The sequence below is a fragment of the Coregonus lavaretus genome (assembly GCF_964263955.1).
Source record: "Coregonus lavaretus genome assembly, chromosome: 2".
Lineage (NCBI taxonomy): Eukaryota > Metazoa > Chordata > Actinopteri > Salmoniformes > Salmonidae > Coregonus > Coregonus lavaretus.
This window is the reverse complement of record NC_139989.1, coordinates 82,639,829-82,667,328: the sequence shown is the minus strand read 5'-3', so window position 1 is coordinate 82,667,328 and position 27,500 is coordinate 82,639,829. Positions and strand designations below refer to the sequence as shown.

General features: G+C 43.8%; 1 pseudogene across 1 annotated transcript in view; it reads left to right on the top strand.

Annotated features, from left to right (window-relative positions):
- Nucleotides 1–27,500, top strand: part of LOC311140884 (NLR family CARD domain-containing protein 3-like) — a 475,271-nt pseudogene that overhangs the window by 10,590 nt on the left and 437,181 nt on the right. The window lies entirely within an intron of this gene.

The window sequence follows — 27,500 nt, the reverse complement described above, 5'->3', positions numbered from 1 at the left end:
ACACACACACTGGACACACACTCACACACACACTGGACACACACACACACTGGACTCACGCACACACACACACACACTGGACACACACACACACTGGACACACTCACACACACACACACTGGACACACACACACTGGACACACACACACACACTGGACACATTTCCATGTGTTGGATTTTGATGAAAGGAAATCCCATATAGCCTACTGGACAGGACTTTGCTATGGCGTCTTCTGTTTGGGTGTCTCAGGTCAGGTCTTCTCACACCGTCTCACTGTCCATGTCTGCTTTTAGCTCCCACCTCTACTTCACTGTGTTATAATGCACCTTATGCTTGTTATGTCACCTCTGTAACCAGTTATCAAACATACTGACCTTTCTGACCCTATCCCAAGGCCATACTTTCTACAACTGAACATTTAAATTCCTCTATGAGTTTTGTTTAGTGTCCATTTACTTATCTATGTATTTGTTGTATATTGGGGTTGTGCTGCAGAGCATCATGGGGGTTTGTATGTATTGAGATGATCACGTTCCAGATAAATGGTTGAACTGATTCCTGTCTCCTGTCTCATCATTATTGAATTGTTATACAGACGTGGTTATGAATCCAACGAGACATAACAAAAGATTGGTGATGAGTAAGTCTGAATCTACAGGAACTATTCTGTCTGGAAGAAGTGGGTTTTTACAACTGTTTAAAACTGTTATTTTCTGTGGTCCAGTCTAGGCTAATGTTAGCACAGTGTATTGATAGCAGAGGCAAGAGCGTTAACCAGTGGTGTAAAGTACTTAAATAAAAATACTTTAAAGTACTACTTAAGTCGTTTTTTGGGGGTATATGTACTTGACTTTACTATTCATATTTTTGACTACTTTTACTTTCACTTCACTACATTCCTAAAGAAAATAATATACTTTTTACTCCATACATTTTCCCTGACACCCAAAAGTACTCGTTACATTGTGAATGCTTAGCAGGACAGAAAATGGTCCAATTCACACACTTATCAAGAGAACATCCCTACTGCCTCTGATCTGGCAGACTCACTAAACACAAATGCTTTGTTTGTAAATTGTCTGAGTGTTGGAGTTTGCCTCTGGCTGAACGTACATTTTAAAAACAAGAAAATCGTCTGGTTTGCTTTATGTAAAGAATTTGAAATGATTTATACTTGTACTTTTACTTTTGATACTTTAGTATATTTTAGCAATTACATTTACTTTTGATACTGAAGTACATTTAAAACCAAATACTTTTAGACTTTTACTCAAGTAGCATTTTACTGGGTGACTTTCACTTTTAGTTGAGTCATTTTCTGTTAAGGTATCTTTACTTTTATTCAAGTATGACAATTGGGTACTTTTTCCACCACTGGAGTTAACATCGTCATGGACGGCAGAAAAGGACTGGAGACGGACATCGGAGTGGGAAAACAACGTGATTAAAAAGGAGGTATATACAGTGATTAAAGGATAGGACATTTATTCAACTTCAAATTCAATTGATTGGACATGATTTGGAAAGGCACACACCTGTCTACATAAGGTCCCACAGTTGACAGTGCATGTCAGAGCAAAAACCAAGCCATGAGGTCGAAGGAATTGTCCGTAGAGCTCCGAGACAGGATTGTGTCGAGGCACAGATCTGGGGAAGGGTACCAAAAAATGTCTGCAGCATTGAAGGTCCCCAAGAACACAGTGGCCTCCATCATTCTTAAATGGAAGAAGTTTGGAACCACCTAGACTCTTCCTAGAGCTGGCCGCCCGGCCAAACTGAGCAATCGGGGGAGAAGGGCCTTGGTCAGGGAGGTGACGAAGAACCCGTGAAGAACCCGATGGTCACTCTGACAGAGCTCCAGAGTTCCTCTGTGGATATGGGAGAACCTTCCAGAAGGACATCTCTGCAGCACTCCACCAATCAGGCCTTTATGGTAGAGTGGCCAGACTGAAGCCACTCCTCAGTAAAAGGCACATGACAGCCCGCTTGGAGTTTGCCAAAAGGCACCTAAAGGACTCTCAGACCATAAGAAACAAGATTCTCTGGTCTAATGAAACCAAGATTGAACTCTTTGGCTTGAATGCCAAGCGTCACGTCTGGAGGTAACCTGGCACCATACCTACGGTGAAGCATGGTGGTGGCAGCATGCTGTGGGGATGTTTTTCAGTGGCAGAGACTGGGAGACTAGTCAGAATTGAGGGAAAGATGAACAGAGCAAAGTACAGAAAGATCCTTGATGAAAACCTGCTCCAGAGCGCTCTGGACCTCAGACTGGGGTGAAGGTTCACCTTCCAACAAGACAATGACCCTAAGCACACAACCAAGACAATGCAGGAGTTCTAAAAACCCATAACTTTGTCATTATGGGATGTTGTGTGTAGATTGATGAGTTTAAAAAAAACAATTTAATCAATTTTAGAATAAGGCTGAAAATGTGGAAAAAGTCAAGGGGTCTGAATACTTTCCGAAAGCACTGTGTAACTATGTGTGCTTGATTGTATACACCTGTCAGTAACGGGTGTGGCTGAAATAGCAGAATCCACTCATTTGAAGAGTGTCCACATACTTGTGTATATTATGGTAATTATTTATGCATAGTCACTTTAACTCTACCCACATGTACATATTACTTCAACTACCTCAACTAGCCGGTGACCCCGCACATTGACTCTGCACCGGTACCCCCCTGTATATATAGCCTCCCTACTGTTATTTTATTTTACTTCTGCTCTTTTTTTCTCAACAGTTTTTTGTTGATGTTTTATTTTACTTTTTTTCTAAAAAAAAAAAATGCACTGTTGGTTAAGGGCTGTAATTAAGCATTTCACTGTAATGTCTGCACCTGTTGTATTCGGCGCATGTGGCCAATAAAATTTGATTTGATTTGATTTGATATATAGTGTATTTCCCTGAGATATTACTCAGGTCCCACCAGTCCAGTTATGCTGCTCTGGCGCCATCCTGTGGACAGCTGGGAACACAACTTCAACTCCATTACATTCAATGTATCCCACAAAGTGCCACTTGGCTGGACAAAGCAGTCTGAATGGAAATCAGGTCCATATATGAATACAGGCAGACACACAGCCTTACATGTCATATCATTGAGTCTCAGTTTAAATCACGGTTTAAACATAACAAGTCATTGCAAGTGAAACCATTTCTCAATTAGGTTTTAGGTTTTATTTATTCACACCAAAGAAAATAAGTGAAAGACAAAACACTGCAGATAAATAAACAGGTAAAAACCGTGTTCAGGTGAGGCTGGAAGCTCAAAAGGGCTGATTTGAAAATAAACAGGTAAAAACGGTGTTCAGGTGAGGATGGGAAGCCCAAAAGGGCTGATATGAAAACCACACCACAAATAAAAGTTAAAAACAAAACGTTTGTTCAATCAGTTAAACAAAACATATTAATTTTAATTATACATGATATACAGTGGTTTGCGAATGTATTCACTCCCCTTGGCATTTTTCCTATTTTGTTGCCTTACAACCTGGAATTAAAATATATTTTTTGGGTGTTTGTATCAATTGATTTACACAACATGCCTACCACTTTGTAAACAGCGCCGGAGAAGATGGCTGCCGTTTTACAGCCCTCTAACCAATTGTACTATTATGTGTGTTTTTCCGCGTTATTTGTAATTTATTTTGTAAATAATGTTTCTGCCATCGTCTCTTATAACCAAAGAGAGCTTCTGGATATCAGGACAGCGATTACTCACCTCGCATTGGACGAAGATTTTTTCTTCAACGAGGCGTTCGCGAAGGATATCCTACAGACACCCTACAAGGCCCAGATCCCCGTCATTCGCGTGAGGAAGAGACGGAGATATCGTGGACGCAGATCCGGGTGCCTTGTAAGGATCCGACGGCGAGCGAGTAAACTGCCTCTCCCATCAATCCTATTAGCCAACGTTCAATCTTTTGAGAATAAAATTGACGATTTAAGATTACGGTTATCCTACCAACGGGACATTAAAAACTGTAATATCTTATGTTTCACGGAGTCGTGGCTGAACGACAACAATGATAACATTCAGCTAGCAGGCTATACGCTACATCGACAGGACAGAACGGCAGACTCCGGTAAGACAAGGGGTGGCGGTCTCTGTATATTTGTAAACAACAGCTGGTGCACAAAATCAAATACTAAGGAAGTCTAGAGGTTTTGCTCGCCTGAGGTAGAGTATCTTATGATAAGCTGTAGACCACACTATTTACCAAGACAGTTTTCATCTATATTTTTCATAGCTGTCTATTTACCACCACAAACCAATGCTGGCATTAAGATTGCACTGAATGAGTTGTACAAGGCCATTAATCAACAGGAAAACGCTCATCCAGATGCAGCGCTCCTAGTAGCCGGGGACTTTAATGCAGGGAAACTTAAATCCGTTCTACCTAATTTCTACCAGCATGTTAAATGTGCAACCAGAGGGAAAAAAACTCTAGACCACCTTTACTCCACACACAGAGACGCATACAAAGCTCTCCCTCGCCCTCCATTTGGCAAATCTGACCATAACTCTATCCTCCTGATTCCTGCTTATAAGCAAAAACTGAAGCAGGAAGCACCAGTGATTCGGTTAATAAAAAAGTGGTCAGATGACGCAGATGCTAAGCTACAGGACTGTTTTGCTAGCACAGACTGGAACATGTTCCGGGATTCTTCAGACAGCATTGAGGAGTACACCACATCAGTCACTGGCTTCATCAATAAGTGCATCGATGATGTCGTCCCCACATTGACCGTACGTACATACCCCAACCAGAAGCCATGGATTACAGGAAACTTCCGCACTGAGCTAAAGGGTAGAGCTGCCGCTTTCAAGGAACGGGACTCTAACCCGGACGCTTATAAGAAATCCCGCTATGACCTCCGATGAACCATCAAACAGGCAAAGAGTCAATACAGGTCTAAGATTGAATCATACTACACTGGCTCTGACGCTCGTCGGATGTGGCAGGGCTTGAAAACTATTACAGACTACAAAGGGAAGCATAGCCGCGAGCTGCCCAGTGACACAAGCCTACCAGACGAGCTAAACCACTTCTATGCTCGCTTCGAGGCAAGCAACACTGAAGCATGCATGAGAGCACCAGCTGTTCCGGACGACTATGTGATCACGCTCTCCGTAGCCGATGTGAGTAAGACTTTTAAGCAGGTCAACATTCACAAGGCCGCAGGGCCAGACGGATTACCAGGACGTGTACTCCGAGCATGTGCTGACCAACTGGCAAGTGTCTTCACTGACATTTTCAACATGTCCCTGACTGAGTCTGTAATACCAACATGTTTCAAGCAGACCACCATAGTCCCCGTGCCCAAGAACTCTAAGATAACCTGCCTAAATGACTACCGACCCGTAGCACTGACGTCTGCAGCCATGAAGTGCTTTGAAAGACTGGTCATGGCTCACATCAACAGCATAATCCCAGAAACCCTAGACCCACTCCAATTTGCATACCGCCCCAACAGATCAACAGATCCACAGATGATGCAATCTCTATCGCACTCCACACTGCCCTTTCCCACCTGGACAAGAGGAACACCTACGTGAGAATGCTATTCATTGACTACAGCTCAGCGTTCAACACCATAGTGCCCTCTAAGCTCATCACTAAGCTAAGGATCCTGGGACTAAACACATCCCTCTGCAACTGGATCCTGGACTTCCTGACGGGCCGCCCCCAGGTGGTAAGGGTAGGTAACAACACATCTGCCACACTGATCCTCAACACGGGGGCCCCTCAGGGGTGCGTGCTCAGTCCCCTCCTGTACTCTCTGTTCACCCATGACTGCATGGCCAGGCACGACTCCAACACCATCATTAAGTTTGCCGACGACACAACAGTGGTAGGCCTGATCACCGACAACGATGAGACAGCCTATAGGGAGGAGGTCAGAGATCTGGCCGTGTGGTGCCAGGACAACAACCTCTCCCTCAACGTGACCAAGACAAAGGGGATGATTGTGGACTACAGGAAAAAAAAGAGGACTGAGCACGCCCCCATTCTCATCGACGGGGCTGTAGTGGAACAGGTTGAGAGCTTCAAGTTCCTTGGTGTCCACATCACCAACGAACTATCATGGTCCAAACACACCAAGACAGTCGTGAAGAGGGCACGACAAAGCCTATTCCCCCTCAGGAGACTAAAAAGATTTGGCATGGGTCCTCAGATCCTCAAAAAATTCTACAGCTGCACCATCGAGAGCATCCTGACTGGTTGCATCACCGCCTGGTATGGCAACTGCTTGGCCTCTGACCGCAAGGCACTACAGAGGGTAGTGCGTACGGCCCAGTACATCACTGGGGCAAAGCTCCCTGCCATCCAGGACCTCTATACCAGGCGGTGTCAGAGGAAGGCCCTCAAAATTGTCAAAGACTCCAGCCACCCTAGTAATAGACTGTTCTCTCTGCTACCGCACGGCAAGCGGTACCGGAGTGCCAAGTCTAGGTCCAAAAGACTTCTCAACAGCTTCTACCCCCAAGCCATAAGACTCCTGAACAGCTAATCACTACCGGACTATTTGCACTGCCCCCCCACCCCATCCTTTTTACGCTGCTGCTACTCTGTTAAGTATTTATGCATAGTCACTTTAACTCTACCCACATGTACATATTACCTCAACTACCTCAACTAGCCGGTGCCCCCGCACATTGACTCTGCAACGGTACCCCCCTGTATATATAGCCTCCCTACTGTCACTTTATTTTACTGTATATATAGCCTCCCTACTGTCACTTTATTTTACTTCTGCTCTTTTTTTCTCAACACTTTTTTTGTTGTTGTTTTATTCTTACTTTTTTGTTTAAAATAAATGCACTGTTGGTTAAGGGCTGTAAGTAAGCATTTCACTGTAATGTCTGCACCTGTTGTATTCGGCGCATGTGACCAATAAAATTTGATTTGATTTGATTTGATTTGACTTTGAAGATGAAAAATATTTTTTATTGTGAAACAAACAAGAAATAAGACAAAAAAACAGAAAACTTGAGCGTGCATAACTATTCACCCCCCCAAAGTCAATACTTAGTAGAGCCACCTTTTGCAGCAATTACAACTGCAAGTCTCTTGGGGTATAAATAAATTGGTCATTTAGCAGACGCTCTTATCCAGAGCGACTTACAGGAGCATTTAGGGTTAAGTGCCTTGCTCAAGGGCACATCGACAGGTTTTTCACCTAGTCGGCTCGGGGATTAGAACCAACGACCTTTCGGTTACTGGCACAACGCTCTTATGGGTATGTCTCTATAAGCTTGGCACATCTAGCCACTGGGATTTTTGCCCATTCTTCAAAGCAAAACTGCTCCAGCTCCTTCAAGTTGGATGGGTTTCGCTGGTGTACAGCAATCTTTAAGTCATACCACAGATTCTCAATTGGATTGAGGTCTGGGCTTTGACTAGGCCATTCCAAGACATTTAAATGTTTCCCCTTAAACCACTCAAGTGTTGCTTTAGCAGTATGCTTAGGGTCATTGTCCTGCTGGAAGGTGAACCTCCGTCCCAGTCTCAAATCTCTGGAAGACTGAAACAGGTTTCCCTCAAGAATTTCCCTGTATTTAGCGCCATCCATCATTCCTTCAATTCTGACCAGTTTCCCAGTCCCTGCCGATGAAAAACATCCCCACAGCATGATGCTGCCACCACCATGCTTCACTGTGGGGATGGTGTTCTCGGGGTGATGAGATGTGTTGGGTTTGCGCCAGACATAGCGTTTTCCTTGATGGCCAAAACGCTCAATTTTTGTCTCAACTGACCAGAGTACCTTCTTCCATATGTGTGGGGAGTCTCCCCCAAACATATGGAAGGGGGAATGTGTTTGCTTACTTTTTTTTTAAGCAAGATATCTTTTGTTTTCACATCATGCTTTAATGTTCTGACCACTCCAGAATCCAGCAGATCCTACAGGGATAATGTGAAAATGCCTCTAATAGAGGTTTTGAATGAGCAAGTCTGAAGAGAACAGTAAGAGCTTATATATCATGTAGATTAAACACAGTGGAGAAACATTGTAGAACCACTCAGAGAGGTATTCATCTACAGGACTGAGACACTGTAAAACCACTCAGAGAGAGGTATTCATCTACAGGACTGAGACACTGTAGAACCACTCAGAGAGGTATTCATCTACAGGACTGAGACACTGTAAAACCACTCAGAGAGGTATTCATCTACAGGACTGGGACACTGTAAAACCACTCAGAGAGGTATTCATCTACAGGACTGGGACACTGTAGAACCACTCAGAGAGGTATTCATCTACAGGACTGGGACACTGTAAAACCACTCAGAGAGGTATTCATCTACAGGATTGAAACACTGTAAAATCACTCAGAGAGGTATTCATCTACAGGACTGAAACACTGTAAAACCAATCAGAGAGGTATTCATCTACAGGACTGAGACACTGTAGAACCACTCTGAGAGGTATTCATCTACAGGACTGAAACACTGTAAAACCACTCAGAGAGGTATTCATCTACAGGACTGGGACACTGTAGAACCACTCAGAGAGGTATTCATCTACAGGACTGAGACACTGTAAAACCACTCAGAGAGGTATTCATCTACAGGACTGAGACACTGTAAAACCACTCAGAGAGGTATTCATCTACAGGACTGAGACACTGTAGAACCACTCAGAGAGAGGTATTCATCTACAGGACGGAGACACTGTAAAACCACTCAGAGAGGTATTCATCTACAGGACTGAGACACTGTAGAACCACTCAGAGAGGTATTCATCTACAGGACTGAGACACTGTAGAACCACTCAGAGAGGTATTCATCTACAGGACTGAGACACTGTAAAACCACTCAGAGAGGTATTAATCTACAGGACTGGGACACTGTAGAACCACTCAGAGAGGTATTCATCTACAGGACTGGGACACTGGAGAACCACTCAGAGAGGTATTCATCTACAGGACTGGGACACTGTAGAACCACTCAGAGAGGTATTCATCTACAGGACTGGGACACTGTAGAACCACTCAGAGAGGTATTCATCTACAGGACTGAAACACTGTAAAACCACTCAGAGAGGTATTCATCTACAGGACTGGGACACTGTAGAACCACTCAGAGAGGTATTCATCTACAGGACTGGGACACTGTAGAACCACTCAGAGAGGTATTCATCTACAGGACTGGGACACTGTAAAACCACTCAGAGACGTATTCATCTACAGGACTGGGACACTGTAAAACCACTCAGAGAGGTATTCATCTACAGGACTGAGACACTGTAAAACCACTCAGAGAGGTATTCATCTACAGGACTGGGACACTGTAGAACCACTCAGAGAGGTATTCATCTACAGGACTGAAACACTGTAGAACCACTCAGAGAGGTATTCATCTACAGGACTGGGTGGGTATTATTAGTCTGTTCTGAGTAGAAATGGATATAAACAGTGATTAAAACACAAAAACAGCAAGTTTAGTGTCCAGATCCTGACACTTATCTCCAAGAAGATAATTCCCATTTATAGTTATTTTGATACTACACGCAAAGGGGTTCTTCGTTTGTCCCCATAGGAAAACCCTTTTTTTGTTTCAGGTAGAACCCTTGGGTGGTGAAAAGGTTCTACTTAGAACCTTTTAGTGGTGAAAGGGTTCCACTTGTAACAAAAAAATAATATTTTCAGAGGGTTCTCCTACGAGGATAATTGAAAAACCATTACGGTTCTAGGTAGCGCCTTCTTTTCTAAGAGTGTAGTCTGAGGTTAACTTATAGAACATGACTTTTCCTGTTGATTCTTCTGCTCCAAGTCTTTCTCTAGCTCAGAGTTCTTCTGCTTCAAGTCTTTAGAAGTTTTCTTTAATTCAGAGTTCTTCTGCTTTAAGTCTTCAGAAGTTTTCTTTAATTCAGAGTTCTTCTGCTTTAAGTCTTCATAAGTTTTCTCTAGCTCAGAGTTCTTCTGCTTTAAGTCTTCAGAAGTTTTCTCTAGTTCAGAGTTCTTCTGCTTTAAGTCTTTAGAAGTTTTCTTTAATTCAGAGTTCTTCTGCTTTAAGTCTTCAGAAGTTTTCTCTAGTTCAGAGTTCTTATTTCCCTCATTAAAATGCAAATCAATTCATAACATTTTTGAAATGCTTTTTTCTGGATTTCTTTTGTTGCTATTCTGTCTCTCACTGTTCAAATAAACCTACCATTAAAATTATAGACTGATAATTTCTTTGTCAGTGGGCAAACGTACAAAATCAGCAGGGGATCAAATACTTTTTCCCTCACTGTACATACATACAGTACATATCCTTAAAAAATAAAATATATTCCCCTTTATTACTTTCCAACCCCTTCCCTAATTGGAGTAAACTAGTGAACAACAACGCTTAGGCCTCTACTTCCAGCTTATACTTACTATATAAATTTTATGGACACAGTCAATTTGACAATAATTATATTTTGTTTGTTTTTGCTCCTGAACTTCTTCTACTCTCAACCTCTCCGATCATTTTCATGATGTCCATCCGGTTTGCTTCTATATACCATATCTTTCTAACTGTGCTCTTTCCCAAAAGCTCCCAACCTACAACCTATATACTTATTATGGACACAGTATGCTTACGTTATTAGTTATCTTGTTATTATTTGTTGTTAGTTGTTATTAGTCCCATCCTTCAACTCTATTCAATACCTCCCATCTATCTCTTAACACCATCCATATTGGATTTCTATTTGCCATGTGTTTCTACTGTACTGTGATGTTTTACAAAAGTTCTGAACCTTTCTATTTTATGTAAAATATCAGTATTTTTAAGTAAAAAATTTATATTGTAAAATTATGTAAATCTACAGGTTACCCTACATTTATACAGGAGGTACCCGAAGTCATTGATGTGGATCAAGAAGCAACACCACAAACAGAAGTGATTGTTATAGAGGATAACGAGTTTGAGGAACAACAGACGCTGAAGCTGTATCTTTACTCAGTCACTCGGCATCAAGATATTTTAGATGTGAGTCAACATTTAAATTAGTAATAATCTTTATATAATAAGCAATAAACAAAAGGTGTACTATGTTTTAATAACTTAATCTTGTGTTTACAGCTGACTCTCCATGTAGAAGCGTGTACAGCGTTCAACCCAGGCATTATGGACTCCTCCGTTGAATGACTGCTTGAATGATTGTGAAAACGACGTTCTCCTCTCTTTCTGTACAGCAGGCTTTGACATAGACGAAACTCAAACCAACCCAAGAACAGAGGGATTGTCATACCTAGACACGCCTCCAAACCCCCCGAGGCGTTCAGTATATAATAGGGCACCGACACTATTTCAAAGTCCAGCACGGCTCCACAGACACATAGTTCAAGTTGACAGAATGGCTTCACCTTTGACCGAGGAGAACGATTGGTCTGAAAACGACTGGATTGAAGAACATGCTCTTTATGGATATGGCCTGTTTTATTATAGATATAACTTTTAATGACTACGTTAAAAACAATATTATGATTATTATTTTTGTAAAAAGACAGACTCAGACAATGGACAGTGGGAAGAAAACACGCCTTCCATGACTCCACAGAAAAACAGGTTTAGTCAACAAACAGACAGCTATTTCCCTGGAACCCAAGTCCGAACAGTGAGAAACAGAAACAGTGAGTTAGGATATATTGATATGTTAACACATAATAAATTAACTGTTTAAAAAAAGCATTTTTTAAACTTTTTTGTTATTATTTAAAAATTAAATATTAGTTTTTATTCTTATAATTTATTTATTATTATTATTATTTTAATACACTATTTATTATATATTTTTTTGTTTTGTTTTTTTGGGCTCCTACAAGGCCTATACAAGCATAGCAGACCCAATACAACAAGAGGAAGAGGAGGAAGAGGAGGAAGAGGAGGAAGAGGAGGATGATGGTGTACTGATTACTGCATCTAAACAGGTCGATACATTCAATGATGATATACTGATTGATATACTGATATAATGATGTTAATGTTGAGGATGATGTGTTGAGCTATGATGAGGATGATGTGTTGAGGTATGATGAGGATGATGTGTTGAGCTATGATGAGGATGATGTGTTGAGCTATGATGAGGATGATGTGTTGATGTATGATGAGGATGATGTGTTGAGCTATGATGAGGATGATGTGTTGAGGTATGATGAGGATGATGTGTTGAGCTATGATGAGGATGATGTGTTGAGCTATGATGAGGATGATGTGTTGAGGTATGATGAGGATGATGTGTTGAGGTACGATGCGGCTAATCAGCTTGATACAATCCATTCTGAGGTAGAGCCTACAGTGGGGAGAACAAGTATTTGATACTCTGCCGATTTTGCAGGTTTTCCTACTTACAAAGCATGTAGAGGTCTGTAATTTTTATCATAGGTACACTTCAACTGTGAGAGACGGAATCTAAAACCAAAATCCAGAAAATCACATTGTATGATTTTTAAGTAATTAATTTGCATTTTATTGCATGACATAATTATTTGATCACCTACCAACCAGTAAGATTTCCGGCTCTCACAGACCTGTTAGTTTTCCTTTAAGAAGCCCTCCTGTTCTCCACTCATTACCTGTATTAACTGCACCTGTTTGAACTCGTTACCTGTATAAAAGACACCTGTCCACACACTCAATCAAACAGACTCCAACCTCTCCACAATGGCCAAGACCAGAGAGCTGTGTAAGGACATCAGGGATAAAATTGTAGACCTGCACAAGGCTGGGATGGGCTACATGACAATAGGCAAGCAGCTTGGTGAGAAGGCAACAACTGTTGGCGCAATTATTGGAAAATGGAAGAAGTTCAAGATGACGGTCAATCATCCTCGGTCTGGGGCTCCATGCAAGATCTCACCTCGTGGGGCATCAATGATCATGAGGAAGGTGAGGGATCAGCCCAGAACTACACGGCAGGACCTGGTCAATGACCTAAAGAGAGCTGGGACCACAGTCTCAAAGAAAACCATTAGTAACACACTACGTCGTCATGGATAAAAATCCTGCAGCGCACGCAAGGTCCCCCTGCTCAAGCCAGCGCATGTCCAGGCCCGTCTGGAGTTTGCCAATGACCATCTGGATGATCCAGATGAGGAATGGGAGAAGGTCATATTTTCTGATGAGACAAAAATAGAGCTTTTTGGTCTAAACTCCTCTCGCCGTGTTTGGAGGAAGAAGAAGGATGAGTACAACCCCAAGAACACCATCCCAACCGTGAAGCATGGAGGTGGAAACATCATTCTTTGGGTATGCTTTTCTGCAAAGGGGACAGGACGACTGCACTGTATTGAGGGGAGGATGGATGGGGCCATGTATCGCGAGATCTTGGCCAACAACCTCCTTCCCTCAGTTAGAGCATTGAAGATTGGTCGTGGCTGGGTCTTCCAGCATGACAACGACCCGAAACACACAGCCAGGGCAACTAAGGAGTGGCTCTGTAAGAAGCATCTCAAGGTCCTGGAGTGGCCTAGCCAGTCTCCAGACCTGAACCCAATAGAAAATCTTTGGAGGGAGCTGAAAGTCCGTATTGCCCAGCGACAGCCCCGAAACCTGAAGGTGTGGGCCAAAATCCCTACTGCAGTGTGTGCAAACCTGGCCAAGACCTACAGGAAACGTATGATCTCTGTAATTGCAAACAAAGGTTTCTGTACCAAATATTAAGTTCTGCTTTTCTGATGTATCAAATACTTATGTCATGCAATAAAATGCAAATTAATTACTTAAAAATCATACAATGTGATTTTCTGGATTTTTGTTTTAGATTCCGTCTCTCACAGTTGAAGTGTACCTATGATAAAAATTACAGACCTCTACATGCTTTGTAAGTAGGAAAACCTGCAAAATCGGCAGTGTATCAAATACTTGTTCTCCCCACTGTATACTGATTGAGGACAGCGTCAGTGGGGACGAGGATCAGGATATAGATCTTCAAGATAGGTTTCTCACAGCCTTTTACAGGGCTCTGAAAGACAGATAGGTCCAGTTACACAAACGTATGGTTGCTTTGCTAAAACGTCAGTACATCCAAGACATAGCCTTCTGGAAGAAAAACATGCCAAATTTGATAAGCAGCAATCTGATTAAAAAACTCCCAAACAAAGGATATAGCCGTATGTAACATGGATACTTCTAGAATACCCCTAGAACTAAACTCCTTAATCAAACAAATGAAGGATCTAGGACCAACCCATACACAACAACACACACCTCCTTTAACTCATACAAATGAGGACACATTATCACAGGTACTCCCAGAACTTAGCTCCTTAATTAAACAAATTCACGAGCTAACCCCAACCTTAAATTAGACAACCCCCCCAACCTCACGTATATGGTATCCTACACTGCCCTATCTGTAAAGGGCCTTTGAAAAGCAGAGACCCAGAAGTGGCTCAAGAATTGGAACATGAGTGCTACCTTCAACCATCAGATGAACATTCAGAGAAATGTGTGTTTTATGACTTTGAGAGTAATCAGCAATCAGGGGTTAACCTGCCTATTTCTGAATCTACCATGACTTTCAAGGGTGAAAAGTGGTCGGCAGAGGACCCCAATTGTACACTACTCTTTCTGAAACATTTCTGAAAACTCCAGTACAAAAACTTCACTTTTATAGCTCACAATTCTAGATCCTATGATTCCTTTATTCAAAGCATGTTGAATAAAGATGTTTTTAGCCTGGGACAAGTACTCCAACCATTGAATGGAGCCGCTAGAGTCTGACTTGTATTGTCTATGGTAGTTGTCAGGGAGATGGAATAGCATTAGAGTATGACTTGTATTGTCTACGGTAGTTGTCAGGGCGATGGAATAGCATTAGAGTATGACTTGTATTGTCTACGGTAGTTGTCAGGGCGATGGAATAGCATTAGAGTATGACTTGTATTGTCTACGGTAGTTGTCAGGGCGATGGAATAGCATTAGAGTATGACTTGTATTGTCTACGGTAGTTGTCAGGGCGATGGAATAGCATTAGAGTATGACTTGTATTGTCTACGGTAGTTGTCAGGGCGATGGAATAGCATTAGAGTATGACTTGTATTGTCTACGGTAGTTGTCAGGGCGATGGAATAGCATTAGAGTATGACTTGTATTGTCTACGGTAGTTGTCAGGGCGATGGAATAGCATTAGAGTATGACTTGTATTGTCTACGGTAGTTGTCAGGGCGGTGGAATAGCATTAGAGTATGACTTGTATTGTCTACGGTAGTTGTCAGGGAGATGGAATAGCATTAGAGTATGACTTGTATTGTCTACGGTAGTTGTCAGGGCAATGGAATAGCATTAGAGTATGACTTGTATTGTCTACGGTAGTTGTCAGGGCGATGGAATAGCATTAGAGTATGACTTGTATTGTCTACGGTAGTTGTCAGGGCGATGGAATAGCATTAGAGTCTGACTTGTATTGTATACGGTAGTTGTCAGGGCGACGGAATAGCATTAGAGTGTGACTTGTATTGTCTACGGTAGTTGTCAGGGCGACGGAATAGCATTAGAGTATGACTTGTATTGTCTACGGTAGTTGTCAGGGCGATGGAATAGCATTAGAGTATGACTTGTATTGTCTACGGTAGTTGTCAGGGCGACGGAAAAGCTATAGAGGCTGGAGGTAAAAAGTGTCTACGATAAGTTTTCATACATGCCGATGCAATAGTTGCACAACTCAAGGGGTCAATGCATGCATCTTTGATTACCTCTGCTCTGAATCTGAAGCATCCTTCTCGCAGTATAGCCACATCATTATCACAATATAATTCCATCTCTTTATGGAAATCAAAGGTATTATGGCGTACTGTCTCATACTAAGTCATGAATCTCTCTCTCTCTCTTTGGGAGACATTTGATCACACCTGTACATTTCGGGACCAGGATAAGATCCAATATAATGTTGATTCTCCTCAGACGTGAAGAAATGAGGAAACCATCCTTTCACAAAGTTTTCAAAACCCCAATGCCTCTGGCATTTGAGCCAATCTCATGGGCAAGAAACTTAAACTCTCAATGTATCTCTGGTTGAAGGCTGGGTCTACAAAACACAAGATTTGACTACCTTGGGCTATGACATTGGGTGCAACACCTTGTTGGCATTAGAGAGGGTAGTGTGTACGGCCCAGTACATCACTGGGATCAAGTTTCCTTCCATCCAGGACCTCTATACCAGGCGGTGTCAGAGGAAGGCCCAAATAATTGTCAAAGACTCCAGCCACCCTAGTCATAAACTGTTCTCTCTGCTACCGCACGGCAAGCGGTACCGGAGCGCCAAGTCTAGGTCCAAAAGGCTTCTTAACAGCTTCGACCCCATTTTTACACTGCTGCTGCTCTCTGTTTATTAACCATAGTCCATTTACCTCTGCCTGCATGTACATATTACCTCAATTACCTCGACTAAACGGTGCCCCTGCACATTGACTCTGTACCGGTACCCCCTGTATATAGCCTCGCTACTGTTATTTTATTGTTGCTCCTTAATTATTAGTTTTTTATTTAATTTAATTTTTTTACTTTCTTAACACATTTTCTTAACACTTATTTTTTTTAATCTGCATTGTTGGTTAAGGGCTTGTAAGTAAGTATTTCACTGTAAGGTCTACACCTGCTGTATTTGGCGCATGTGACAAATACAATTTGATTTGATTTGATCAAGGGATTCGAAAGAAGATAGGTGAAAAAAAGATTGGCCCCTACCATGTAGATGAGTACACACAGATTGTTGAGACAGTGTTTGAGTACAACGGTTGTTTCTTCCATGGTTGTAAATCTTGCTTTCTGCCCCAGGCCATGTGTGTCTGAACCCAAAAGACTTTTGGGGGAAATGTACCAGGAGCTCCAAGACAAGTGGTCCTCTTTCCAGGCTGCTGATGGGGTGAAAGGGAAGGTGATGTGGGAGTACGACGGGACAGAACTCACAAGGTCTGATCGTCATGTTCCAGCTTTCCTTTCCACCTTTGACCCCAACCCCTGGAGCCCACCAGGCCTTGTTTGGGGGTTGTACCAATGCTTTGACCTTACGTTATATAGCTGATGAGGAAATTGGATATATAGATTATACTTCCCTTTATCCTCAAGTAATGAGTTCCTCTTGTTATCCTTTGGGGCATCCTGAAATTATTCACTGTGACTTTGACTTACCACAAAACTATTTTGCTTTGATAAAAGCAACTGTTTACCCTCCCCGGGGCTTGTTTTTGTCAGTGTTGCCTTACAAAGGACCTCAAGGAAAATGTTTCTTTCCCCTTTGTCGCACCTGCAGTGAAAACAACAACCAGGAAAAGCCTTGTGATCATTCAGATCAAGAAAGAGCCCTGACCGGTGTATGGTGTATGGTCGCAGTTGTAAATGAGAACTTGTTCTCAACTGGCTTACCTGGTTAAATAAAGGTGAAATAAAAAAATAAAATGGGTCACCGTTGAATTCTCTAAGGCTATAGAGAAGGGGTGTCGTGTGGCCAAAGTCTTTGAAGTGTGGAACTTTCCCAGGAAATCAGACACTCTTTTTAAAGAGTACATCAAGACCTTCTTGAGAGGCAAGCAAATGGCGTCAGGGTTTCCTGCATCAGTCACTGATCAAGAGAGCAAAGACAGATACATTCAGGACTATCATGAAAAAGAGGGCATACGTCTTGACCCTGACAGAATAGAGGTCAACAAAGCCAAAATAAAGGTGTGCAAGCTTTTCTTGAACAGTTTGGGGGGCATATTTTCCCAGAGAAGCAATATGTTAACAACATCTATCATTAAAGATCCCGAAGAATTTATGGGATTGGTTTTTTCAGACCAATCTGACATTTCAAAGCTCTGGTTTAATGGAGACGTAACAAGAAGTGGGTTCTACCCCCGAGTAATGGAAACGTGTTTCTAGCAGCTTTTACCACGGCCTATGGGCGACTTGAACTACACACCCTCATGGAGCACCTGCAGAGTCGGGTTCTTTACCATGACACAGACTCTGGGGTCTATGGAAGCAAACCTGGTGATTGGAACCCCCCTCTTAGCAACTATCTGGGTGGTTTAACGAGTGAACTCGAAGATGGTGACCATATCATAGAGTGGTCATCCTGTGGACCCAAAAGCTATGCTTTTAGGACTAAAAACAATCACGTAGTGTTGAAAGCCAAAAGCGTGACACAAAACTATGAAAATTCCATGCGTGTAAACTTGGAATCAATCACACGCTTAGTCGAGGGTTTTATAAACGACCTAAATAGTGTTTTAGAAATGTTGAAACTCCTACAAAAATATTGTTAGGGATTAAAAGGGTTTCCATCTACGTAATGCCCCACTTACTAAAAGATTCCGGGTCGTCTGTGACAAGAGATGACTTTTACCTGACGGGACCACCTTACCCTTTGGTTACTGACTTTATGTTACAATCCTTGTGTGTCTTAACCCTGAAGATACAATGGATGCTGTAGAAGGTTTTCATCCTAGGTTGCAACTACCATCTTCAGCCTTAATCGCAGGACCATCCAATAGCGGTAAAACTTGTTTTGTAAAAAGGATTTTAGAGAATTCTGAACATGTATTATCTCAGAAACCTGACAATATTGTGTGGTGTTATTCATGTTATCAACTTTTGTATGATGAGTTGATGAAGAAAATAAAAATCTAATTTGTTGAAGGAATACCAGCATCCCTGTCTGATGATGAATTCTTACCTCCTCATAAAAGAACATCTGCTGGTTTTGGATTATATGTTTTTTGCTGGTATTGAACATCCTGAAATAGCTCAAGCTTTTACTCAATATACTCATCATCAAAACTTGTCAGTGTGATACTTGGTACGAAATGTGTTTCACCAAGGTAAAATAGCCATACCATTAGCCTGAACGCCAATTACTTGGTTTTGTTCAAAAACCCTAGAGACAAACTACAAATAAACATTCTAGCCGTAAATCCTACTTTATGGAAAGCAATGAGGACGCCACCAAAGCTCTGTTTTCTTATTTAATCGTGGATTTAAAATCGGTTGAACACAGAGTGTGATGGCCAATAAAATTTACTTAGTACCTAAACAAGATTTGGATAGACGTTGTTATGGAAACAGGTATCCTGTATGTGTATTTGTTTTCCCTCTCCTTCAGCCCTAATCACAGGTGTCCCTTGTTTTCCTGATTGGTGGTCGTTGGGGTGTCCCACCTGTCCGACATCCGTTCGTCTGCTGATTGCTGAGGTGGACCAATCAGTGGACGTTCCTCAGTATTGCCCCGCCTGTTTCTGGTTTTGCATTACCATGTCAAATCCCCTGGTTTTAAAAGCCAGTCAGTTGTGTTTTCTGACAGAGACTCTCTTTCTCTTTGAGTATGGCAACTGTGGTGTCTTGTTTTGTAGTGAAACAACGCATCTAACGACGCACTTGGCTGTTCTACGAGTGATCTGAGGCAGTCGGTAAATAATGAGCGTTTTCAAGTGCACTTGAACTTTAGTAACAATGTTTTTTGGGGAAACAGCTCGGAGATTTAACAATGCTCCTACAAAGGTTCTACTGATAAACTTAGCCTTAAGATGCTTTTTGGGAAACCGGGCCCAGATGGTCTCCGTAGGAAATGTTGTGAAAATATTGGGCTTAGGCTACATGCCCTGTTATTTAGACTTAACACCGATTTGTAGGTGATCAGTCCTGCTACTGATAGCCAATGGGAACTGATCTGAACAGGTTTAGGCTGGTCATATAGGATATGTAGGCCATATCTGAAGTACAGTACCAGTCAAAAGTTTGGACACACCTACTCATTCCAGGGTTTTTCTTAATTTTTTTACGTTACATTTTTTACATAGGGTCCAGAGTTTTACTGGTTAGGTTAACAGATAAGGATAAACTCTGGGCCCCAGGAGGTAAATTGCCCCCCTACTCTGGGACCTATGGTGCCACCAGTCTGGTACTCTGGGGCCCCAGGAGGTAAATGGCCCCCCTACTCTGGGACCTATGGTGCCACCAGTCTGGTACTCTGGGCCCCAGGAGGTAAATGGCCCCCCTACTCTGGGACCTATGGTGTCACCAGTCTGCTTGCAGTTGTCAGTTATCATCAGGTATGTGGATGATCAGGGCGTTATTCAGGAATGTTTCTTGGGCTACTTTGATGTGTCAAGTGGGCGAGATGCGAACTCTGTGTTTAACTTCACGGAGAAACTTGTTGTTCAAACCTATGAGTGCGCAGCTGTAATGGAATGTATCTGCTATGTGTATTTCCGGCTAAGTCCCCTCCTGTTCCCTGATTAAGAGGTGATGACAACTCCACTCTACTACCATTGTCAACTCTGTCCTGACATGAACTGAAGCCACGTCTCATGTCCCCCGCTCATCCACTGGCACATTGGAATGTTTCCTCTCCAAGCACTGGGAGTACCCCTATCAATTTTCTCTCGTTACTGTATGTAGAGTCAATCACATACAGAAACACAATGACATTATTACACATCAATGATTTTACTCCTTGCTTGGCCTGTCTCCTTCTCAGCTCTTTGGTCTCTAACTGTGTAGTGTGTTGTGCTATTGTTTTTTGTCTTCCCAGTCAATTCCTGTCCTGCACTGAAGTCAAGCCTCTGAACACCTCAACACATGCCTCATACCCTCATTCAATCACTGCTGTGATCCCTTCCCAACACTGTGGAAGCAGCCCTCTCATCCAATCACTGCTGTGATCCCTTCCCAGCACTGTGGAAGTAGCCCTCTCATCCAATCACTGCTGTGATCCCTTCCCAACACTGTGGAAGCAGCCCTCTCATCCAATCACTGCTGTGATCCCTTCCCAACACTGTGGAAGCAGCCCTCTCATCCAATCACTGCTGTGATCCCTTCCCAACACTGTGGAAGTATCCCTCTCATCCAATCACTGCTGTGATCCCTTCCCAACACTGTGGAAGTAGCCCTCTCATCCAATCACTGCTGTGATCCCTTCCCAACACTGTGGAAGCAGCCCTCTCATCCAATCACTGCTGTGATCCCTTCCCAACACTGTGGAAGCAGCCCTCTCATCCAATCACTGCTGTGATCCCTTCCCAACACTGTGGAAGTAGCCCTCTCATTCAATCACTGCTGTGATCCCTTCCCAACACTGTGGAAGCAGCCCTCTCATCCAATCACTGCTGTGATCCCTTCCCAACACTGTGGAAGTAGCCCTCTCATCCAATCACTGCTGTGATCCCTTCCCAACACTGTGGAAGCAGCCCTCTCATCCAATCACTGCTGTGATCCCTTCCCAACACTGTGGAAGTAGCCCTCTCATTCAATCACTGCTGTGATCCCTTCCCAACACTGTGGAAGCAGCCCTCTCATCCAATCACTGCTGTGATCCCTTCCCAGCACTGTGGAAGTATCCCTCTCATTCCCATTCCCCATAATATTGTACTATAAATGTCTTTATTAAATGCTTTAGGTTAAAATAATTACTCTTTGACGATTTTTAAAAACACTTTGACATCTCCGTGCGTTCCGCGCCTATACCATGGGTCTCCCATCCTCCTTGATTTATCAAGTCACCAGCCTCCACTGATTTGTTACCAGTACAGTAGAGGAAATACCCTTCTTCTTGGATAGACAGTAGTATGAATACCTGTGTTACCAGTACAGTAGAGGAAAGACCCTTCTTCTTGGATAGACAGTAGTATGAATACCTGTGTTACCAGTACAGTAGAGGAAAGACTCTTCTTCTTGGATAGACAGTAGTATGAATACCTGTGTTACCAGTACAAGTGAACCCGGGTCGCTGGCGAGAAAGGCAAACACCCTACACATGGCAATAGGGTTAACCCACATGGTGGGAATTGTAACGTGGCTCACTACACAGCCCCCTCCAAAACAGGAAGGTATTGGGGATTTTTCAGTAGACTATAGTTCAATCCTTTTAGACTCAGTAGACTATAAGTTAAACAGTTAATCACAACATGACAAGCACGGAGCCAGGGTTAAACATAGTTACATCTCTGTTGCTAGGCAGGAACTTCATTGGTTCCTCTCGCTGGTGTAGTCATGGCCCTGCCTGATGCTAGAACCTTCGTGGGCGTGGAAGTTTCTTCTCTCTTTATCTGATCTGACTTCGGGTCGAATTCCTCGCTCCTCCCTAATCCACGGCTGTCCTGCCTTATCAGTGACTGAAACCAGACTGTTGCCCTTTGCCTCCCTCCTTAGGCATATTCCTGGAACGGAGCCAGGGGTTAAACATAGTTCAGACTATAAGTTAAACATGGTTAATCACAGCATGACAGGTGTTGGGACTGAGTGGTACAGAAGGAAGAGGCTTGGAAGAATGCCTGCAATGTGTGGGAACTGCCTGCTATGTGTGAGAACTGCCTGCTATGTGTGGGAACTGCCTGCTATGTGTGAGAACTGCCTGCTATGTGTGGGAACTGCCTGCTATGTGTGAGAACTGCCTGCTATGTGTGGGAACTGTATATGATTGAGAAATTGATTATGGACCTGCCATGTTTAAGCCATGTTTAAGTACCGATTGATAGGTATGGGAATCAATTAGGGGGTCAGAATGGAGCCAGGAAATGGCTCTGCTATTTTTACAGGACAGGGCTGTAATTTTTACAGGACAGGGCTGTTATTTCTACAGGACAGGGCTGTTATTTTTACAGGACAGGGCTGTTATTTTTACAGGACAGGGCTGTTATTTCTACAGGACAGGGCTGTTATTTCTACAGGACAGGGCTGTTATTTCTACATGACAGGGCTGTTATTTTTACATGACAGGGCTGTTATTTCTACAGGACAGGGCTGTTATTTCTACAGGACAGGGCTGTTATTTTTACAGGACAGGCCTTGGTCCCGCCACTAATGTTTCCAGACACTGAATTAGAAGGGAGAGAAGTCAGATACCGCCATTATTATAAAATAAGGAAGTGGGCGGAGCGGTCAAGAGGTGAAAACTGGAGACAATGGTGGAGGAACCAAACAGGGAGGGATTAAGCTAAAATGGATGTAAAATGAGTAAGGATGAAACTGTATACAAACTGAGAGCTGAGAGGTGGAAAGTTAGATGCTCTGCAGACCACCTCGGCTCTATTATCTGTGTAATAAAGTATATCTTAATTCTACAAAAACTCTGAAAGTACTTTTTGTTTTACTGACGACAAATACAATTTTCAACATCAAAGGCACTACTCAGCCCCCTCACACATCCAGGCTTTCTGATGGCCTCTTGGCCACCATCCCACTTCTGTAGCAAACGGCGGGGCAGGGAAGCAAACCCAGGTTGTTGGCGTGAAAGGCAAACACCCTACACATCATGCCATTGGCACTAAGAGGGTTAACCCACTTGGTGGGAATTGTAACGTGGCTCATATACTGAGGATCGTCGCAATATAGTGGAACAAATATGATACAATTACATATTTCATACGAAATGTGAAATGTAGAACTATGATATATTCATATGCTATATGTTTTTGAATTTGACTTACCCAATCCCAGTTAGCGCCTGTCCCAGGATTCACTATACTATAATTACACCATACATTTCATTTCTCTACACACTTCACAATAATCTTACCTTGTAGCCTGAATTCACTGCCAGAACATGTCAAATCATTGAGATGTTTCCCGTTCTGCTCAGAGAGCAACTTCCTGATGACGAGCGGTCTGTATCTATGTTCTAGGTACAGTTGATCTCCCATTCTGCTCAGAGAGCAACTTCCTGATGACGAGCGGTCTGTATCTATGTTCTAGGTACAGTTGATCTCCCATTCTGCTCAGAGAGCAACTTCCTGATGACGAGCGGTCTGTATCTATTTTCTAGGTACAGTTGATCTCCCATTCTGCTCAGAGAGCAACTTCCTGATGACGAGCGGTCTGTATCTATTTTCTAGGTACAGTTGATCTCCCTTTCTGCTCAGAGAGCAACTTCCTGATGACGAGCGGTCTGTATCTATGTTCTAGGTGCAGTTGACCTTTGAACTCTGTACGTGTGTTGGGTAGTCTACCTTTGGCTAATCTCTCGTGGACAGACTACAGTACGGAAACAGAAATTACCAAATTACGCCAGATTTTAGTTCTGGATTAACCGAGATTAGCCTTTGACAGACCTTCAGCTGCTCAGCTACCACTTCTTGTCTTGGCTGATCTGTTCAGGATTCAGGATACAGTCTGTGGGGTCCCGCCCTGGCCTCAATATTACTAATCTGTTCAGGATTCAGGATACAGTCAGTGGGTCCCACCCTGGCCTCAACATTACTGATCTGTTGAGGAAGGAGTCAGTGGGTCCCACCCTGGCCTCCACATTACTGATCTGTTCAGGAAGGAGTCAGTGGGTCCCACCCTGGCCTCTACATTACTGATCTGTTGAGGAAGGAGTCAGTGGGTTCCACCCTGGTCTCAACATTACTGATCTGTTCAAGAAGGAGTCAGTGGGTCCCACCCTGGTCTCAACATTACTGATCTGTTGAGGAAGGAGTCAGTGGGTCCCACCCTGGTCTCCACATTACTGATCTGTTCAGGAAGGAGTCAGTGGGTCCCACCCTGGCCTCTACATTACTGATCTGTTCAGGAAGGAGTCAGTGGGTCCCACCCTGGCCTCAACATTACTGATCTGTTGAGGAAGGAGTCAGTGGGTCCCACCCTGGTCTCAACATTACTGATCTGTTCAAGAAAGAGTCTGTGGGGTCCCACCCTGGCCTCAACATTACTGATCTGTTGAGGAAGGAGTCAGTGGGTCCCACCCTGGTCTCAACATTACTGATCTGTTGAGGAAGGAGTCAGTGGGTCCCACCCTGGTCTCAACATTACTGATCTGTTCAGGAAGGAGTCAGTGGGTCCCACCCTGGTCTCAACATTACTGGCAGTAGTTTAGGAAACGTTTGTTGGGGGCCGGAGAGATCAGAACACTAAGCCACTTCGGCTATGGCTCGTTGTTGGGGGGAGGAGAGAACAGGACACTAAGCCACTCCATATGGCTCGTTGTTGGGGGGAGGAGAGAACAGGACACTAAGCCACTCCATATGGCTCGTTGTTGGGGGGAGAGAACAGGACACTAAGCCACTCCATATGGCTCGTTGTTGGGGGGAGGAGAGAACAGGACACTAAGCCACTCCATATGGCTCGTTGTTGGGGGGAGGAGAGAACAGGACACTAAGCCACTCCATATGGCTCGTTGTTGGGGGAGGAGAGAACAGGACACTAAGCCACTCCATATGGCTCGTTGTTGGGGGAGGAGAGAACAGGACACTAAGCCACTCCAGCTATGACTTGTTGTTGGGGGAGGAGAGAACAGGACACTAAGCTACTCCATATGGCTCGTTGTTGGGGGAGGAGAGAACAGGACACTAAGCCACTCCATATGGCTCGTTGTTGGGGGAGGAGAGAACAGGACACTAAGCCACTCCATATGGCTCGTTGTTGGGGGGAGGAGAGAACAGGACACTAAGCCACTCCATATGACTCGTTGTTGGGGGGCGGAGAGAACAGGACACTAAGCCACTACATATGGCTCGTTGTTGGGGGAGGAGAGAACAGGACACTAAGCCACTCCATATGGCTCGTTGTTGGGGGGAGGAGAGAACAGGACACTAAGCCACTCCATATGGCTCGTTGTTGGGGGGAGAGAACAGGACACTAAGCCACTCCATATGACTCGTTGTTGGGGGAGGAGAGAACAGGACACTAAGCCACTCCATATGACTCGTTGTTGGGGGAGGAGAGAACAGGACACTAAGCCACTCCATATGGCTCGTTGTTGGGGGAGGAGAGAACAGGACACTAAGCCACTCCATATGACTCGTTGTTGGGGGGCGGAGAGAACAGGACACTAAGCCACTACATATGGCTCGTTGTTGGGGGAGGAGAGAACAGGACACTAAGCCACTCCATATGGCTCGTTGTTGGGGGGAGAGAACAGGACACTAAGCCACTCCATATGACTCGTTGTTGGGGGAGGAGAGAACAGGACACTAAGCCACTCCATATGGCTCATTGTTGGGGGAAGGGGGAAACAGGACAATAAGCCACTGCATATGGCTCGTTGTTGGGGGGAGGAGAGAACAGGACACTAAGCCACTCCATATGGCTCGTTGTTGGGGGGGGGGGGGAGAGAACAGGACACTAAGCCACTCCATATGGCTCGTTGTTGGGGGGAGAGAACAGGACACTAAGCCACTCCATATGGCTTGTTGTTGGGGGGGGGGGGGGAGAGAACAGGACACTAAGCCACTCCATATGGCTCGTTGTTGGGGGGGGGGGGGGGGGAGAACAGGACACTAAGCCACTCCATATGGCTCGTTGTTGGGGGAGGAGAGAACAGGACACTAAGCCACTCCATATGGCTCGTTGTTGGGGGGAGAGAACAGGACACTAAGCCACTCCATATGGCTCGTTGTTGGGGGGGGGGGGGGGAGAGAACAGGACACTAAGCCACTCCATATGGCTCGTTGTTGGGGGGGGGGGGGAGAGAACAGGACACTAAGCCACTCCATATGGCTCGTTGTTGGGGGAGGGGAGAGAACAGGACACTAAGCCACTCAATATGGCTCGTTGTTGGGGGGAGGAGAGAACAGGACACTAAGCCACTCCATATGGCTCGTTGTTGGGGGAGGAGAGAACAGGACACTAAGCCACTCCATATGGCTCGTTGTTGGGGGAGGAGAGAACAGGACACTAAGCCACTCCATATGGCTCGTTGTTGGGGGGAGGAGAGAACAGGACACTAAGCCACTCCACATGGCATCTAGATGGACAATACAAGGTTTATTAGAATTATATTTAGTGGGGTATATTTGTTAGGTTTCCAGGCTATTGTCATGGCTATTGTATTGTCAACATTATGATCTAACGGCTTTATTCACACCTTGATCTTCTAGGATGTTTCAATGACAAGGCCATCGTGGAAAGAGTTGTTCAGCTGTATAGACACATCAAGACAGTAATTCAGTATATCTGGTCCCCCATTATGGAAAGAGTTGTTCAGCTATAGAGACACAACAACACAGTAATTCAGTGTATCTGGTCCTCCATCATGGAAAGATTTGATCAGCTGTAGAGACACAACAACACAGTAATTCAGTATATCTGGTCCTCCATTATGGAAATAGTTGTTCAGCTGTAGAGACACAACAACAGAGTAATTCAGTATATCTGGTCCTCCATCATGGAAAGATTTGATCAGCTATATAGACACATCAACACAGTAATTCAGTATATCTGGTCCTCGCTGCCATAGTTATAGTAGGGATTTAGCATTTTACACAAAAGGGAAAAACACAATGCCCATTTCAATGATGATAGAAGTATCCTGTTTCAGGTTGGTTCAGGAAGTGAACTCAAAACCCTCTGAACAATAAAAGTAATATTACCTTTGATCAAATTGCGTCGTTCTGCTGATAAAATGTGGAGATTGTCCATGGACCAGTCACTCTTCATAGAGACAGCTGGGTACTGGAGACTCTACTCTCTGGGTCTGGTTGGAGTCCCTGACAGCTGGGTACTGGAGACTCTACTCTCTGGGTCTGGTTGGAGTCTCTGACATCTGGGTACTGGAGACTCTACTCTCTGGGTCTGGTTGGTGTCTCTGACAGCTGGGTACTGGA